The sequence below is a fragment of the Urocitellus parryii genome, chromosome 7, assembly GCF_045843805.1.
Source record: "Urocitellus parryii isolate mUroPar1 chromosome 7, mUroPar1.hap1, whole genome shotgun sequence".
NCBI lineage: Eukaryota > Metazoa > Chordata > Mammalia > Rodentia > Sciuridae > Urocitellus > Urocitellus parryii.
The window spans coordinates 171,716,396-171,734,775 of record NC_135537.1 but is presented as its reverse complement, the minus strand read 5'-3'; the positions used below and the strand labels follow the sequence as shown (position 1 = coordinate 171,734,775).

The 18,380-nt window shown below is 34.1% G+C and overlaps 1 protein-coding gene across 2 annotated transcripts in view; it reads right to left on the bottom strand.

Annotated features, from left to right (window-relative positions):
* Positions 1-18,380, bottom strand: part of Cep112 (centrosomal protein 112) — a 448,365-nt gene that overhangs the window by 264,134 nt on the left and 165,851 nt on the right. The gene's annotated exons all lie outside the window — the stretch shown is intronic.

Here is an 18,380-nt window from a genome sequence, read left to right as displayed (position 1 = left end):
TATGATGTTTTATTTGTTACTCCTCATGGCAACCACAAAGCAAAAGTCCATAGTCATTAAGTGAAACCCAAAAAGAAAGAATTCAGTGTTTATCACTGCAGAAAATCATCAAACCACAAAGGGATAGAAGAAAAGAGGATCAAAGGATCTACAGAATATGTTACTTTTACATAATGGTAGTAACAAGTTCTTACCTATCAATAGTTACCTTGAATATAAAATAGACTAAATTCTCAATCAAAAGACAGAGATACCCCATGTACTTCAAAAAATCATAGTGGCTGAATCAATTTATAAAAAAAGATGCCTCTTATAAGAGGATCACTTCACATCTAAGAACATGGACTGAAAGTGAAGGTATAAAAAAGATATTAAATGAAAATGGAAACCAAGAGAGTAAAGGTACCCATAGTTACATCAGACAAAATAGAATTTAAGTAAAAAGAGACAAAGAAAGTCATTATATAGTGATAAAGAGGTCAATTTATCAAAAGAATATAACAATTGTAAGTATATATGCACTTAACATCAGAGCACTTAAATATGTAAAATAAATATTAATAAATCTGAAATGAGAAGTAGACTGCAATACAATAATGGTACAGGACATCAAGACTTCACTTTTAGCAATGGATAGATCATCTAGAAAGAAAGCAGTATGGAAACTTTGGACTTGAATTCCACTTTAGACCAAATGGACCTAATAGAACACTGCATTCAACAGCAACATAAGTTATTCTCAAGTACACATGGAACATTCTCCTGAATAGATTATATGTTAGACCATAAAACAAATTTTAACAAATCTAAGGGAGCTGAAGTCATGTAGATATTCTTTGTTATTAGTGCATATAGTTATACATAATTGTTGGGTTCATTTTAACATATTCATAAATGTATACAACATAATTTGTTCCTTTTTGAGCCTTAGTACTACCTCCTTCCACCTTCCCCCAATTCCCTTGATTAGTCTTTCTTCTATTAATTTATTTTTCAATTGGTACATTACAGTTATACATAAAATAGAATTCACTGTAATATATTCATACATGCACAGAACATAGTCCAATTTCATTCCACAGCTCTTTCCCTTCCTCATCTCTTCTCCCCATCTGCCTTCTATTTTCAAGAGATTTCCTTTTTTAAAAACATTTCTTCTTTCTCTCTAGCTTTCACATATGAGAGAAAAACACTCAACTCTTGACCTTCTGAGACTGGTTTATTATACTTAACATGTTCTCCAATCCCATCCATTTACCATAAAATGACATAATTTCTTTCTTTTTATGGCTGAGTAAATACTCCATTGAATATATATGCTACATTTTCTTTATTTAAAGTTTAACTAATGAATCCATGCTGAATCCATTCATTCTGGGTCCAAGGTGAGGCAGCACATGATGGAGGAAGGGCCCAGGAAGGAAAGTTGCTCAGGGTGGGTTCAGGAACCAGAGAGGGAGTGGGGAGGGAGAGAAAGAGAGAGGGTGAGAGAGAGAGAGATGGGGGGGGGGAGAGGGCACCACAAGGGAGAGGCACCTTTCCAGGGCACACCCGCAGTGACCTATCTCCCCAAGCAGTACCCCCACCTGCTCACAGTTACCACCCAGTCAGTCCATTCACACTGGGATGGACTGATTGGGTTGCAGCTCTCATAATCTAATCATTTCACCTCTGAATATTCTTGCATTACCAGGATCTTTGGGGGGACACCTCATATCCAAACATTAACATCATACTAACAAAAACAATCCATAGATTCAATTAAATCCCTATCAAAATTCCAATGTCATTTTTCCAGAAATAGATTAATCAATCTTAAAATTTTTATGACACCTCAAAAGACCCAAATAGCCAATGTGATCTTAAACAAAAAGAATAAAGCTGGTGTCATCACACTACCAGACATCCAAACATACACTAATCAAGACACCATGGTACTGGCAAAATATCAGACACACTGATCAATGGAATAAGATGCAGAATAGTGAAATAAGCCCACACACTTATAATCAATTGATTTTCCATAAAAGTACCAACATCAGATAATGAGGAAAGAACAATGTCTTCAATAAATGTTGTTGATAAACTGTTCTGAAGAAGAGTAAAACTGGGTCCTTATCTCAGGACATCCACAAGAATCAACTCAAAAATGGATGAAAGATTTAAATATAAGACCATAAACAGTAAAACCACAAAAAGACATACCAGGAAAGTTTTTCAACATTGGTCTTGGCCAACTGGATATGACAATAAGAGCACAGGCAACAGGGCTGGGGCTGGGGCTCAGCGGTAGAGTGCTCCCCTACTACGTGCAAGGCCCTGGGTTCGATCCTCAGCACCACATAAAAATAAATAAACAAAATAAAGGTATTGTGTCCAACTATAACTACAAAGTAAAGTATTTTAAAAAACCACAGGCAACAAAAGCAATTAGACAAATGGGATTATATCTTAAAAAAAAATTTCTGCCAGCAAAAGAAACAACAGCATGAAAGACAACCTACAGAATGGGAGAAAATATTTGCAAATCATCTATGTGATAAAGGGTTCAATATCCAAAATATGTAAAAGAAACTCCAAACAACTCAATTACAAGAAAAACAAATAACCCAATCATTAAACAATGGACAAATGACTTAACAGATATTTCTCAAACCATTAAAATGGCCAACAGGTTCATTAAAAAAATGTTCAACATAACTAAGCATCACAAAAATGCAAACTTATCCACAATGAACTACTATCTCATACCTGCTGGAATGATGAAAGACAACAAAAGGTGAAAGATAACAAGTGCTGGTAGAGAATGTGGAGAAAACGAAATCTTTGCAGACTGTAAGTGGGAATGTAAATTAGTACAGACATCATAGACAACAGTATGGAGTTTTTTTTTTTTTTTAACTAAAAATAGAACTCCCCTTTGACTACTGGGTATATATGCCAAGGAATTGAAATCAATATGCTGAAGAGATGTCTGTACCCCCAGGCTAGGTAGCCTCATTCACAGTAGTCAAGATATATAATCTCCCCAAATATCCCTCAGTGAATAAATGGACAAATAAAAAGTCGTTTATATACACAATGGAATACTGTTCCACCTTCAAAAGAAGGAAATTCTGTCATTTGTAACAACATGGATGAATCTGGAGGACCCCAAAAGCTCACTTGTAAGACAGTGCAAGAAGGTTCAGAGGAGAAATGATTGGGTTGTAAGAGTCTCAACTCAATCAGTGATTTAATCCCCTGATAGAGGTTAATTGAGTGGAAATTGAAGTGGAAGTGTGTGGCTGGAAGAGGTGGGAATTAGGATATGGCTTTGGGTATATATTTGTATCTAGCAAGTGGACTCTCTCTACTTCCTGGCTACCATGTGAGTTGCTTCCCTCTGCCGCACTCTTCCACCATGAGGTTCAGCTTTTCCCCAGGGAATGGAGCCAGCCTTCTATAGACTAAGACTTCTGTAACTGTGCGCCTCAAATAAACTTTTCTTCCTAAAATTGTTCTGGTCAGATCTTTTAGTCACGAAGCAAAAAAGCTGACTAAAACAAAGTCATCACATTAAATAAGCTAGGCACAGAAAGACAAAACTTCATGACATCATATTATAGGTGTGATCTAAAAAACTAAACCCACAGAAATAAAGAGTACAATGGTGATTAGCAGAAGAGCAGAAGGAAGGAATAGAGGGATGTTGTCCAAAAGGAACAAAGTTTCAGTTTGGATAAAAGGAATAAGCTCAAGTAATCAACTGCGTTGTATGGAAAGTATAGCTAATAATGTATATTTCAAAAGTGGTAAGAGAGTGAATTTTAAATGTCTCACCACAAAAAATAAGTGAGGTGATGAATATGCTGATTAGCCTATTTTCATCATCCACATATATCAAAATATCACATCCTACACCATAAATATATACAATATGACTTTTCAATAAAAGTAAACATTATTTTGAGTCTAAAATATCTTAAGGATAACTTACGGATGAATAGAAAAATAAGAAAAAGTGAAAAAAGAAGAAAAAGACAAAAGATAAATTAAAAATAAACTTAGTCGGGCTGGAGCTGTGGCTCACTTGGCAGAGTACATGCCTGGCACTTGTGAGGCACTGGGTTCGATCCTTGGCACCACATAAAAATAAAATAAAGACATTGTGTCCATCTACTAGAAAAAATTGTCTATTTAAATTTTTAAAGACAAAACTTCATATAAAATAGATTTTTGGTTCTTTTCACTTCATAAATAACATCTTAAAAATAAATAAGTTTTAAAAGATTTAATATTCAAAATAAAAATTAAGAGCTTTATGTACTCAAAGAATTATCTTTTATAATCAAAATAAAAAATTATTTAAATCATAAAAGTGCCTTTTTCAACCTGAACATTAAGAAAAATTAAAATAACAATTGTTGTTATACAAAAATGAAATACATGTCACTCTACATAACACTGACCGAAAATGCCAAACCCCACTCCATTGTCCTTCCACAATTTAGTAAATATTGGAAAAACAAATCTCATAAAATTTGTTTAGAAACACAGCTCTTAGTTGCTATAGATGCAAAAGATTCTGCTTCTCAAACATCATTCTAAATTCCATTCAACTTCCAGTTTAAAAAAAAAAAGGCAAGCAAACTCCTTTATTGTATAACTGTGGCTTCAAAAGAATCTAAGAATAAAACTTGGTGGCCAACCTAGAAGCAGAAAAAGAAGTGGATGCATTTCTGTGAGCATTCAGTGTTTAAAAAGAAGCAATTTGAAAGAGAGACAATGAAGGGTTTTGGATCCTTCTGATATGGTGCCTCGTGTATTACGACATGCAAAGCAAAACTGAAAGATCCATAGCATAAACAGCATACTGCAGAGTCTATGTTCTTCAGAAGAAAACTGCTGTACAGAAGCTCAAAGATGTCAGGGTTGAGGTTACTACAATTCAACCTTATCCTAATCACTACAAAATGACTGCTGCAGTTCTGGACATCTGGGAAGAAAAGGGCAAAGGGTAAAGGGCAAAGGACATGTGTTAGCTGACTTGAGTCCTCTTAAAAGAGTTTTTTTTTTCTTTTCTGCAAGTTCTTGCCAAAAGCAATTAATTATCCTGTTTGCATCTCAATCTATAAACTACATTAAATGACAGCTCTAACTACAAGGTAAGAGCCTGTAATATAAGCCTGTGTCTCTTGCTGCCCTAAATAAAATCAGGGTTCTGGGAGAAAGAAGGAATGTATAATGGATGACCATCTGGCAGTCTCCATCAAATATAGTCATAATAAATAATAGCTCTTCTACAAGTAAAGTTCTTTGTGTTGTCATATTCTAAGAAATCTGACATAAATAATATCATTCAATTATGTATTGTATACAAATATACAAAACATTTTATTATATTTAAAACATACTTAGATAAATTGTAAGAAATAATCCTCCAAATATTTTCATACACACACACACACACACACACACACACACACACACACACAGATAAGATACATAGATACACAGATACAAAGGCAGGCTAGCAGATAGCCACAAATGGCAGAAAGCCAGAAAACAATTATTTCTGTGCCTGGCTAAAGATACAATTAAAAATGACTGTTTTCAACAAGGAAAATAAACAAACACATTAATTGATTATATCTGTAGCTCATCTGTGGGTGATATCATTTCTTTGCTTGTTTGCATTTTGGTGCCTGGAACTGAACCCAGGACTGGTGTATGCAAAGCTCGTGCTCTACCACTGAGTCTTTCAGCTACTTAAATACAGTTAGTGTGGCCGCCACTCTTTAAGACTCCAGGTGAAAGGTTCCCTGGCTTAGGCAGCTCCCAATTACCTGTTCAATACAGAGCTGGCATGTTGAGTTCTGCTGAAGCCGCTTCCCACTTTTCTGTCCAGGCCTGGAGAGCAATTGGCTTGAGTACACAGTGTCCCTAGTCCTGATCTGCTTTGGCTGTGTGGAGGTGGAGGTGGGAGTATGAACAAATGTGGAATTTCTGGCTTGGGCTACACTCAGGCAAAAATCCTAAGGTTCCTTCTCTTGAAACCCCTCCCAACTGCCCTAAGGGGTATCTAAGGTGATCAGCAGATAAATGGCACTGAGGGAAAGCTCCCATTACATTTGCCTTTGCAGGGGCCACACAACACTCCCAACCCCGCATCCATTCCCTCCTGGATCCTCCCTTTCTTTCACTGATCAGAAACACTAGCAATTCAGACTGTAGGACTGAGAGAAAGACATGGGATGATTAGTAAGAAAACATCCAGGTTCCCTTTGTTTGCATAGTTACCCTTCACAAGCCAGTTTAAAATCTCCCATTACTATTCCTGTGCTCAGGTGTACTAAATGTATTTTTTTTAAAAAATGCTGCAAGAGGGAGGCGCTCTTTCAACCAACCCCTCCCTTAAATTCCTCAGAAAAAGTGTGTTTGTTTAACAACCAAGAGATGTTCCCCTTACCCTCAGGAGATTCCTTTAGTCTATAGGACAATAATTAGGCACAAAAGGTTAAGACATATACAATTATTCCCCTTTTTCATGGGTTTTTCATAATCAGGAGTTATAGTGGCAAGGAGGAAAGCAGCAACGCCCTTAAGTCTGAATCCTCCCAGCATCTCTGGCACAGGGCAAACTGGGACCCTAGCACTTTGCCAAAGGAAGCCAGAATAACTTTGGCAAAGCCAGGTGATGAGAGACGGGTTTTCTGGACTGCAATGAAGCTCAAGTTTAGGGAGACATCCCTAATGTATTGGATAAACAGTTTTCTCTGACGCGGGAGAAAACTTTAATTTTCCATCACTCAGGTGGGATCTTCTCTCTCAAGTCAGTGATTGACCACTAGTCTACATACTGGGAAATTACAAATGATCAGGAAAAGTGCCTCATTTTCATGTGTTGTCAGGCCTAACCTCAATGTCTACTCCCAGGCCCCAATGATCATTAGTTGATGTAAGAAAGACAACCTGTCTTGTATATATGTTAGCATGGAAAAAGACTGGGATGAAATGGAAGAGATGTGAAAAGAAATATTCCTAGAAATGTAAATATGTTATACTTTACTAGTACCATAGGAGGGTCCACTTAAATTAAACAGAATAATGGACTTAATATACCCATTAATTATTCTTCCCTATTCACTTGATTTGTATATCTGAACTTATATTCATTGACCTTACTAAATTTATAGCCTATAATATTTTGACAAATTAACATTTAATAAATCTTTAGCCACACAAAGATGTCATATGTTTTTTTGCAGATAAAGGCATAATTCACTGGGCTACTACAAGTTCCTATGTGTGTTCTCTTAATGACTAGTCTATTCCACATACAAGCTACAAACATGTCTGCAAATTATCTCCATATTCTTAAGAGTCCACAAGTGTGGTATGAAACAAGTAGTCTTAATTTTTTTTTATAAATAAATGAAATTAAAAATCAAGGCTGTTGAATCTTTGACCAGTCAGTAGGTTAATAACAGTCAAGGTATTAAAAACAAGAATGTTGGGGCTGGGGATGTGGCTCAAGCGGTAGCACGCTCGCCTGGCATGCACGGGGTGCTGGGTTCGATCCTCAGCACCACATAAAAATAAAATAAAGATGTTGTGTCCACTGAAAACTAAAAAATAAATATTAAAAAAATTACCCCTCTCTCTCTCTTTAAAAAAAAAAAAAACTAGAATGTTAATACTTTCACGAATCACAAAATGAAGAAAGGAAGACATTTCTAGAATGAAGAATCTCAGACATTTTCTAGTCTGAGATTCTTAATAGATTTTTCTTTCTTATTTTGTTTCTGAAAAAGAGATTATTCATAGATAAATATTATTAGGGGAAAATTCACTTATTCAATGAAGCACTTAAAAATTTAAGATTTCTTTTAATTATTTGTTTTGTTTGTTTTTCAAAACCAAATATTTAGAGATTTTCTTTGGATGGTGTAATTTAAATTAATTATCACAATGGCCTTTGCTATGGTCTGAATATCCCTTCCAAAACGCATGTTGAAATTTAATTGTTATTATAACAGTATTTAGAGGTGGGCCAGTGTTAAAATGTGATTAGATCACAAGGGCACGGGTGGATTAATATCATTATTGCCAGAATGAGTTAGTTATTGAAAGAGTGGCTTTCTGATAAGAGAGGATGAGTCTGGCCAGATTATTCCCTGTCTCACATGTGCTGGTGGCCCACCCACCATGTCAGGACCTAGCACAAAGGCTTTCTCCAACTGCCAGTGCTATGCTCTTAGACATCCCTGCTTCTTAAAATGTTAGCCAAATAAATAATTGTCTTTATATTATAAATTTCCAGGTCTATGGCTTTCTGTTATAGCAGCAAAAGATGGACTAAGGCAGTCTCTATTTAAACATTAAAATATATTCTAAGGGCTGGGGATGTGGCTCAAGCGGTAGTGCGCTCGCCTGGCATGCGTGCGGCCCGGGTTCGATCCTCAGCACCACATACCAACAAAGATGTTGTGTCCGCCGAGAACTAAAAAAAAAATAAATATTAAAAATTCTCTCTCTCTCTCCTCTCTCACTCTCTCTTAAAAAAAAAATAAAATAAAAATAAAATAAAATATATTCTAAAATTTTACCTAATTTCATTTAAAGGCAAAATTTAAAAGACATTTCTCCAATATTATAAAATGCTTCTATTTATACTGGGTATCATTATCTCAAAACTAGTCTAAAAAATTTTGAATAATAAGAGCCAGCCTGGGTCTAAAAGGATACCAGGACAAAGGTATATCATAATGAAGGCCTGTAAAAATAAAATCATTGTTTTGCTTTAAGTCTGTTTGTTATCCAACTATACATAAATAATGAGATAAACGTATCCAGATGGTATTCTTTCTTCTTGTAAATTGAGAATGTTTTTTCATTAATTCAACAGCAATATTAGGATGATGAACTAAACTTAAAATCTCTAAGAATGCAAAAATTTGCCAACCAGTTTCAACTGTGCTGGAAGCCAGAATCAACCTTACTAGTCAACAGTACAAGTCAGAATTTTGTCTTCATGGCAAATCACTGTTTTTTTTTCAGTAACATATTATCTAAAGACTAAAGAAAAAGGAATGAAATTTAAAGACAGATACTGACATGCAAATACCATTTAACGAGGATATATTTATGAGAGGAGAAAATAAACAAGAAAAGTTGGGAGGCTTCTAGTGGAAGACCCAGAAGGAACTAGTTAACTGACATTCATGCAATGAGTTTACAAGATCAAAAATTTCACTTTAGAATTGCTGCCAATACTTCAAAAATATAGTTGTCTTTTTCAGTCATTTACTTCAGAGAGAATAGGTAAATCATTAAAACATGATTACCTATACACATAGAAATAACTCTAATGTAATACATATTAATTAAAATACAGATCTTTTACATAACTAATTGCTAATAGCTAACACTTATAACGGATTCCATTGAAGTAAAAATTAGGTTATTATTTAAGCAATGTTAAATGAGATTTTTTAAAAAGTTTCTTCAAAGTGAAAGAAACAGCATGAAACAATTTTTTTAAAAGTTTAAGTCTGTTCCATTTTCTCTCATGGGCCTCATTTTTGAAACAGAAATTCTTTTTCTAAAACAAGCTCAAAGCTTTTATTTTTAATGCAAAATCCCATTGTCTGCTATCTCTAGCAGTCTCCAAATGGAAAAAGATGCCCTACAGCTCTGCTGGCTTTTACACAAAATACTTCTGCAAGAAGACAAAAGTAGTTCAAAACAAAAGCAGAAAAGGAAGAATGCTAAAAATACAGACTAGAGAAAAATCTAAAACATGATTCTCCACATAATGAATCTTCTGATTGCCCTTCTTTTAGAATTTTAGCCATATTAGATACATACTTCTTAATCAACTAATAATCTGGGACAGAGAACTTGTAATTTACCATGTTTTAATATACATATTTTAATATTTTGTTTAATATTTGTTCAAATTTTCCCTCTAAGATTACTTGGCTGAGCCATGAAGAAGCCTAGCTGTGAGGATTCTATTATAACGGGATCCCTTATTACTACACTCACACCAAGGGTGCTTTCTCTATTTCAGAAACCCAAGTGTACTTGGCAAAAATGTATGTCATTGAAACTACTGAAGTACATTCCTTCAACATAGACAACCAAAATAATGTCCTGCTCATCAGCTGTCATCACTATTAGTTTTCAAGGAGTCAGGATTAGCAGCACTAGACAGATCGGTCTGGTGAAGGCTGCTCACAAAGATTGGACAAAGGGAATGTGGGGCAATAGGGGATTCCAGAGGCATGCACGAAATACGGTCCTTTAACAGATCATTTAGCCAGTCCACAGAGACATAATACCAAGAAAGCAGGAGCGCATGAACTCTTCAGATAAGAGGAGGATGTCAGCAGTTTGATGAAGTGAGACAGCAGACAGATCATGAGCCTAGCACAGCACGGCACAGTCAGAAATAACTTGAGGGGGGGAAAAATTGAAGGATAGTCCCAGAAGCAGCTCCACAAACACATCCCTGGCATCCCTGGCCATCCTTATAAGGTAGCCATCTCATTCTGTGACTAGGTATGATTCTTAATATCAGCATTCCTAATGTACCTCCAGGGCTTTCAGTTCTGCCACACAGATTGGAGATTTCTCTCTTAACTTAAAAATAATTTTTACATCTTTTCAATTTTTGATGCATATTTTCTAATTCTTCATCATTAGTAATTAACATCACAATAAACATCCTTATGAACACATCTTGAATACTTTGTGTTTCTGGAAAATTATGCCCTACAAGTGGAATCAGCAGGTACATGATGTCTATAATGTTGAAACAATTCTTCAGAAGGAGAATACGATTTTATATCACCAACAGAATGTGTGTCACTGCCTATTTTCTCATGAATCTCGACCACGGGCTTTCATGAATTTCTAGCTCACTGCTTCTTTACTTTTTAAAAATTTACTAGTGAAAATAAACATTTTCCAGTGTATACAAATTCTAATGTACTTTTTTCACGGAAGCAATATTGTCAACTGCACTGGGATTCTACTCAAGTATAGGCCAATTTTGGACGACTTGTCATCTTGATAATATTGTATCTTCCAATCTATGATGAAAGATTAGTTTTCTGTATACTTACATATTTTTAAATTTTGTGTGTCAAAATTTTATACTTTTCAACACATTTTCTACTTAGTTGATCAGTTTATTTATAAATTTTTTATTCTCTTTGATGTTTTTTGAATTATTTTCTTAATTTCATTTTACATTTTCATTGTTAATATGTAGAATTTATTGATTTCTGTATATTTATCTTGTATTTTGAAAAACTTGTTTAATAACTTGTTAGTTCTAATGTATATCTTTTAACAATAGTGTCAGATTTTTACCTACAAGATCATGATATTTGCAATTTTTCTCCCCACACAGCCCGCTTTTTTTTAAAATCTCTTCACCTTGGTGCACTGGCTAGAAGCTGCAATACAATGCTGAAAAGAATTGGAAAAAATAGATATATTTGCCTTGTTCTTAGGAAAAAAGTATTAAATTTTCCAACACTGTTTATTAACTGTGGGACTTTCATAGATATTCTTTATCACACTGAGTGAGTTTACTTCTACTCCTAATATTCTAAGTATCTTTAAAAATCATAGATGGGTGTTGAACTTTTTCAAATGCTACTGAGATGATCAAGTGATTCTGTCCCTTATTCTATTAATATCCTATGTAACATTAATTGATTTTCAAATTTTAAAACAACCTTAGGTTCTTGGAATAAATCCCACGTGGTGTGATGTATATGTTTTATATGTTGCTGGACTCAGTATATGAAAATATCATTAAGGATTTTTGAGCCTATGTTCATGACAGATATCAATCTAGTTTTCTTATAATGTCTCCATATTTGGGTAATTCTGGCCTCAAAGAAAAAATTGAAGTGTTTCTTTCTCCTCAACTTTCTGTTTCCCAAGAATTCAAATTATTTTTCTTTTAAATATTTGATGTAATTCACCAATGAGGCCATAATTGTGAAGATTTTTCATTGATAATTCAATTTCTACATTTATTATATGTCAGTTCAGATTTTCTGTTTTTACTTGAGACAGTTTTGGTAATATGCACCTTTCTGTGAATCTGTCCATTTCATCTAGATTGTACAATTAGTTGACATAAAGTTTCTGGTAATATCACTTTAAAAAAATTTTTTGGTTGTATTTTTTATACCTTTATTTTATTTATTTTTATGTGGTGCTGAGGATCAAACCCAGTGCCTCACACATGCTAGGCAAGTGCCCTACCACTGAGCTACAGCCCAGCCCCAATATCACTTTGTAATACTTTCATTTTCCATAGGATCAATAGTGGGTACTCTCTCCTCTTTTCCTACCTTTGATAATTTGTATCTCCTCACTTTTTTTGTTTGGGTGCTTGGCCTGTCAAGCCAGTCTGTCAGTTTTATTGATCTTTTCAAAGAACTAATTTTTGGTCCCATTGATTTTTCTCTATTTTTCTGAATTCAAACCTTTGCTTTCTGTTCTTTTTAAATTTCCTTTCTTCTACCTGCTTAGATACAAGCTTGTCTTATTTATTTTTTCTGGTTTCATAAAGTGAAGTTGAAGTTATTGATTTGAGAAGTTTCTTTTTGGATATAGGTGTTTGAAGCTATAACTCTTTCTCCTAGCACTACTTGGGCTGCATTCCATAAATTTTGATATGTCATATTTTTACTTTAATTCATATTTTCTAATTTCCCTAGTGATATCCTCCTTGACCCAAGAGTTAGTTAAAAGTATGTTATTTAATTTCAAAATATGTGAGGATTTCCCAGATTTCTTTTGTTATTTATTTCTAATTTATTACTGCTGGGGTCAAAGAACATATTTTGGATGATTTTAATCCTTTTAAATTTATTTAAAAGTCTTGTCTTGTAGCCAAACATATCATCTATCCTGGAGAATGTTCCATGAGTGCCTGTAGTCATTGGGTGGGGTGATTTAAATTACCACCCAGTTTTCAGATTTGCCTGAGCGGCACAAGTACAAACAGACCCAAAGCAGCATAGAAAAACATTTGAAATTGGACTTGAACAGAGTTCTCCCACAAGAGACAACACTTTTGCTGTGAATGAACTGGGTTGATGGTCTGTTAAAACAAAAAGCTCAACATCATTTTAGGAATTCTAACAGAACTTAGAGATTACAGAATATTTAGTATATACTCCTGTTTTCACATTTCAATCAGCAGGGTTTTGAGATTCATCCATATTGCTAAAGGTATCAATAGGACATTCCTCTTTTATTGCTGAATAGTATTCCATTGTATATACCTCATGCTGTTTATCTTTCCACCTTATGAAGAATATTTGGATTGCTCAAATTGGGGCTTTTGAAAATAAAGCTGCCATCAATATTTATGTACAACTCTTTTTCTGGACATGTCTTTATTTATCTTTGCTAAATGCATAGAAATGGAATGGCTGCCATATGGTCATTTATTTTTAACTTTTTACAAAAACTGGCAGTTTTACATGGTGGCTGTTTTATCTTACATACCTACCAGCAGTGCATAAGAACTCCAGCTATACAACATCTTTGCTAACACTTGGTATTGTCAACTAACTTGTCCTTTTGACATTCTGACGAACATCATCTCATTTTGGTTTTGATTTGCATTTCCTTGACATCTTTTCACGTGCTTACTAGTTATTTGTATATCTTCTTTTATGAGGTAAATATTCAAATCTTTCACCTGTTTTTAATTAGGTTATTTGTTTTAAGATTTCTTTTACATTTTAGATAAATTCTTTGAAATATATGTGTCCTGACACAGAGACAAACCCACATAATTACAGTTACCGTATATTAGACAAAGGCACCAAAAACATATGTTGAAGAAAAGATAGCTTCTTCAATAAATGGTGCTGGGAAAACTGGAAATCCATATGCAACAAAATGAAATTAAACCCTTATCTCTCACCATGCACAAAACTCAACTCAAAATGGATCAAGGACCTAGAAATTAAACCAGAGACCTTGTGCCCTTTAGAAGAAAAAGAAGGCCCAAATCTCTATCATGTCAGATAGCCCCCAACTTTCTTAATAAGATTCCTATAGCGCAAGAATTAAAATAAAAAATAAATAGGGCTCGGGATGTGGCTCAAGTGGTGGCGTGTTCGCCTGGCATGCGTGAGGCACTGGGTTCCTTCCTCAGCACCTCATAAAAGAAAATAAAGTTATTGTGCCCACTTAAAACTCAAAAATAAATATTAAAAAAGAATCAATAAATGGAATGGATTCAAACTACAAAGCTGTTCAGCAAAAGAAATAATAAGTGAAGTGAATAGAGAACCTACAGAATGGGAACAAATTTTTACCACATGCACATCAGATAGGGCACTAATCTCTAAGATATATATAGAATTCAAAAAATCTTAACACCAAAAAAACAAATAACCCAATCAACAAATGGGCCAAAGAACTGAATAGACACTTCTCAGAAGAGGATATACAATCAGTCAACCAATATATTAAAAAAAAAAAATTCAACATCTCTAGCAATTAGAGAAATGCAAATCATTCTCTGACTTGCTTTGCTTCATTTTGTTGTTTGAAAACAGTCTTTCAAAGAGCAAAAGGTTTTAATTTAGTGAAGTTCAATGTAGCAATTTTAATTGAAATTTAATTTCTAGTTTTATTGCATTGTGGTAAAAAACATGTCTTCTTTTACATGTCACAATTTAGAAACAATTGAGGTCCACTTTATGATCTACTGAGTTTTAACTGTTCCATGAGAGTACAGTTTTGATGTTTTGTCTCTAAACGGTAGAAAGTACAAACATACAAATTACTATTTTTTTCACTACCACCAATCTATTAAAGATGGAGAAAAATATATTAAAGTATCCAATGACTATGTGTAAATTCCTTTGTGTATTTTCAATACTTGAATTAATTGAGCAGTCTTGATTTTAACATGCAAAAATATTTGTCTAGTTGACTGACTTGTATTTATTCTAATTTGTATGATAGGACTATATTGACGACTTTTTTCTGAATGTAAGCAACATTCTTTTATCATCCTTTTAACATAATCATTGTATAATTTTATTTTAACTATGTCTTTATAAACAGTGTATCTGTGGATATAAGCATGCTTATCAATATTATTTTTTAAATTTTTTAGTTATAGATGGACACAATACCTTTATTTATCTTTATGTGGTGCTGAGGATCGAACCCAGGGCATCACATATGCTAGACAAGCACTCTACCACTGAGCCACAACCCTAGCCCCTTGAAACTATTCTTTACTAAAGAAATTTAGCCTATTAACATTTATTATTAAAATAGTATATTGTTTTGTTTTGTCTTTTGACATGCCATGTGTTTCTGCTTCTATTTCTTTGGCAATATCCTCTCAAACTTTCCTATTATTTTTTTCAAGTTTTTTTTATGAGAATGTACATCTTATTAATTTTATTAATGCCTATGTTTTGTTGACCCAGAATAAACTGGCCTGTTTTGTTAAACCAGAATAAATAATCCATGCTTAAAAATGAGTTTGGCCCAAAGAGGACTCCATATACAGTGAATTAAAACCTAACTTGATGTGCAAATAGGATATAACCTAACCTAAGAATACTCTTGTACCAAAGCATATGAGCCCCAGCCAATCAAAGAAGCTACTCTGAGCCAATCCCAGGTTGAAAGCTGCCAAATTATGACCAAACAAGGGAACTTCCTAACTGCACTAATCAAGTAATCTCTGCATATCATTTCCTTTATGTCTATAAATGTAGCTCATTACTTTGGAAGGCATGAGGGGAATTCTGAACCCTCCTGAATGCTGCCCACATCTAGAGACTTTTTGTGTGTGTGCTCACACAACTTTATAAAGATTAACTGGTTCTCATAGACTTCTTTAAGCAGCTTATACCCTTTAAAAATATTTCAACCTACTTTTCCCTGATTTTAAGAATCTTATGAGCCACACTTTGATCCTCCACCACTCTCACTATTCACCTACTTCTGTTTTCTGTTCTGGGATACACAGGGCATCAAACACGCTAGTCAGGTGCTCTACTACTGAGTGCACCCCTGGTCCTATTCATCTACTTCTTGATCTTTGTTAGTATAATCTAGGGATTTAGATTCAAGTTACTAAATATGCATTTTATTAACATACCTTCTTTTCCAGAAATCAATTGTTAGCATTATACTTTATAATATTTTTATAATTATTTAAATTTTATACTTTATTGGGATCTAATATTATCTCCTCACCCTTTTATATGATGGTATTCTATGTGTAAAGTCCTATGCATTCATCTCTGGATTAATGTTTTCATATAACTTTTTTTCCATAAAATAAGTGGTATACATTGTGTGACTTATAATATATTAAGATGTTATTCTATTGATTTTATGAGTTAAAAACTCCTTGGTAATATGTAAAAACAAATAACTTTTCTCTTTCAAAGCTGTCAACATCACACAATAATTTTTCTGATTTCTTTGCCAGTGTCTTCCTGCCTAGAAACTTCTATGATATTCACTTATTCTTGAGCTTCAGTTCTTTTCCCAGGATGCATGCAGGTTTCACTGCATTAATTTTACTTGATATGTATTCTTTTATAATGGTACTACCTGTCTTAATTTTTTCCAGAATTATACAGTACATCATTTTCAGAAGTATGCTTTTCTTTGTCTACAGTATGGTCTCAGAGGCTCCATGTTATTTGCCTGCTTTTTAACTCTTTAAAAGAGTGATCTTGGGCTGGGGATGTGGCTCAAGTGGTAGCGCGCTCGCCTGACATGCGTGCGGCCCGGGTTCGATCCTCAGCACCACATACAAACAAAGATGTTGTGTCTGCCGAAAACTAAAAAATAAATATTAAAAAAAAGGGTGATCTTAAGGGAATATTTAATATTACATCATTGGCCCCCAAAAGTGCTTTTACTGAGCCAAGGTAACTGTCATTAGTCAGCTTTTCTCAGAAAGTTGTACTCTTGGCCTAATTTTTAGCCTAAATTCTTAACTATATACTTAAAAATTATTTCCTGGAGCTTTCTTTTCAATATTTTCTCAATTCCTTTAATTTTCAGCCAGTCTGAGAGCTTCCTATTTTCTCCATAAAATATCTGGACCGGATACACATCCTGGGGCCTAACCCTGGTCACTGCAGGGAGCTGGAAAGAGGTGCACATCCAGGCAGCACAAACACACAGCAGGAACCCATCTTGTATCTCAGGCAGCAAGTAGAAAAAAGAAAGAATGAGACCTTAGACCCCACTATCAGAGCCCAAATGCTCACAAGTCAGTAGGAATGGAAATCAGATTAAGAAAATAGCAGCCAAAATGGGCATAGTGGCAAGCTAAGCCCTACAGGGATCAGTGGGATTCAAACAAAACTTTCTTTCGGGACAATTTTACCACCAATGTGTGCTTGGGACACCTAAGCAAGGTAACTATAGCTGAAAATGAAGTCACAATGAGTGTACTACAACAGTCTTTCTCATTAGGAAAACTTGAAAATAAAATAATCCAAAAGTTCTTGAATAAGAGCGCTAATAATTGCTAATATGGCTATATTCATGTGATAAATATATTTACCAAAAAAAGGTTTGCATTAAATCAGCTTAGAGCACAGATACATAATATCAAATATAAATAAACAAACAAGAATAATACATAAAATCTGCATTCATCTAATTTTCTAAAAATAGAAAAACAAAATAATTATATATCTATAACATACAATATATAGCTTACATATAGCATATCTGGACATTAAATATGCATAGAAGTATTATATTTTTAATATAACTAATTAAAAGTATATTATAATATTTTATATATTCATATTATACATACAGAACTTAAATATATTCAAGTATAAAATAAACTGACATAATTCACACAAAATTAACTATAAATGTGGAGAGGAGAGAATGTGACTGGACGTGAAAGACAAAATTAAATGCACTTCATTGGTGGTGTTTCAGTTTACATAAACAGGTGCTAATAATTTTTGATTCTTCAAGATGAGTACCTAGGTGTTTATATTAATTCCTCTTATTCTTTTACAATTTTTTAAATTCTCTCAAAACAAAACAAAAACACCATTTAACCTGAAGAATAGTCTCTTTCTTCCTGAACTGTAAGTTAAAAATATTTTTCTGTAACTGGTCAATAATGCACTGTTTTTGGAACATACAAAAACAGGCTTGGTCAACTTGAGCCTGTGCTCTGTGGAACAGTCTAATTGATGGTGGAGTTTTTCTTGCAAGCTGAGCCATCCTCCAGATGAGAAACATTTCTGCTACTACAACATTTATAGAAGTGGCTATTTTTCCCCCTAAAATGCTGGGGATTAAACCCAGAGCCTTGGTCATGCAAGGAAGTT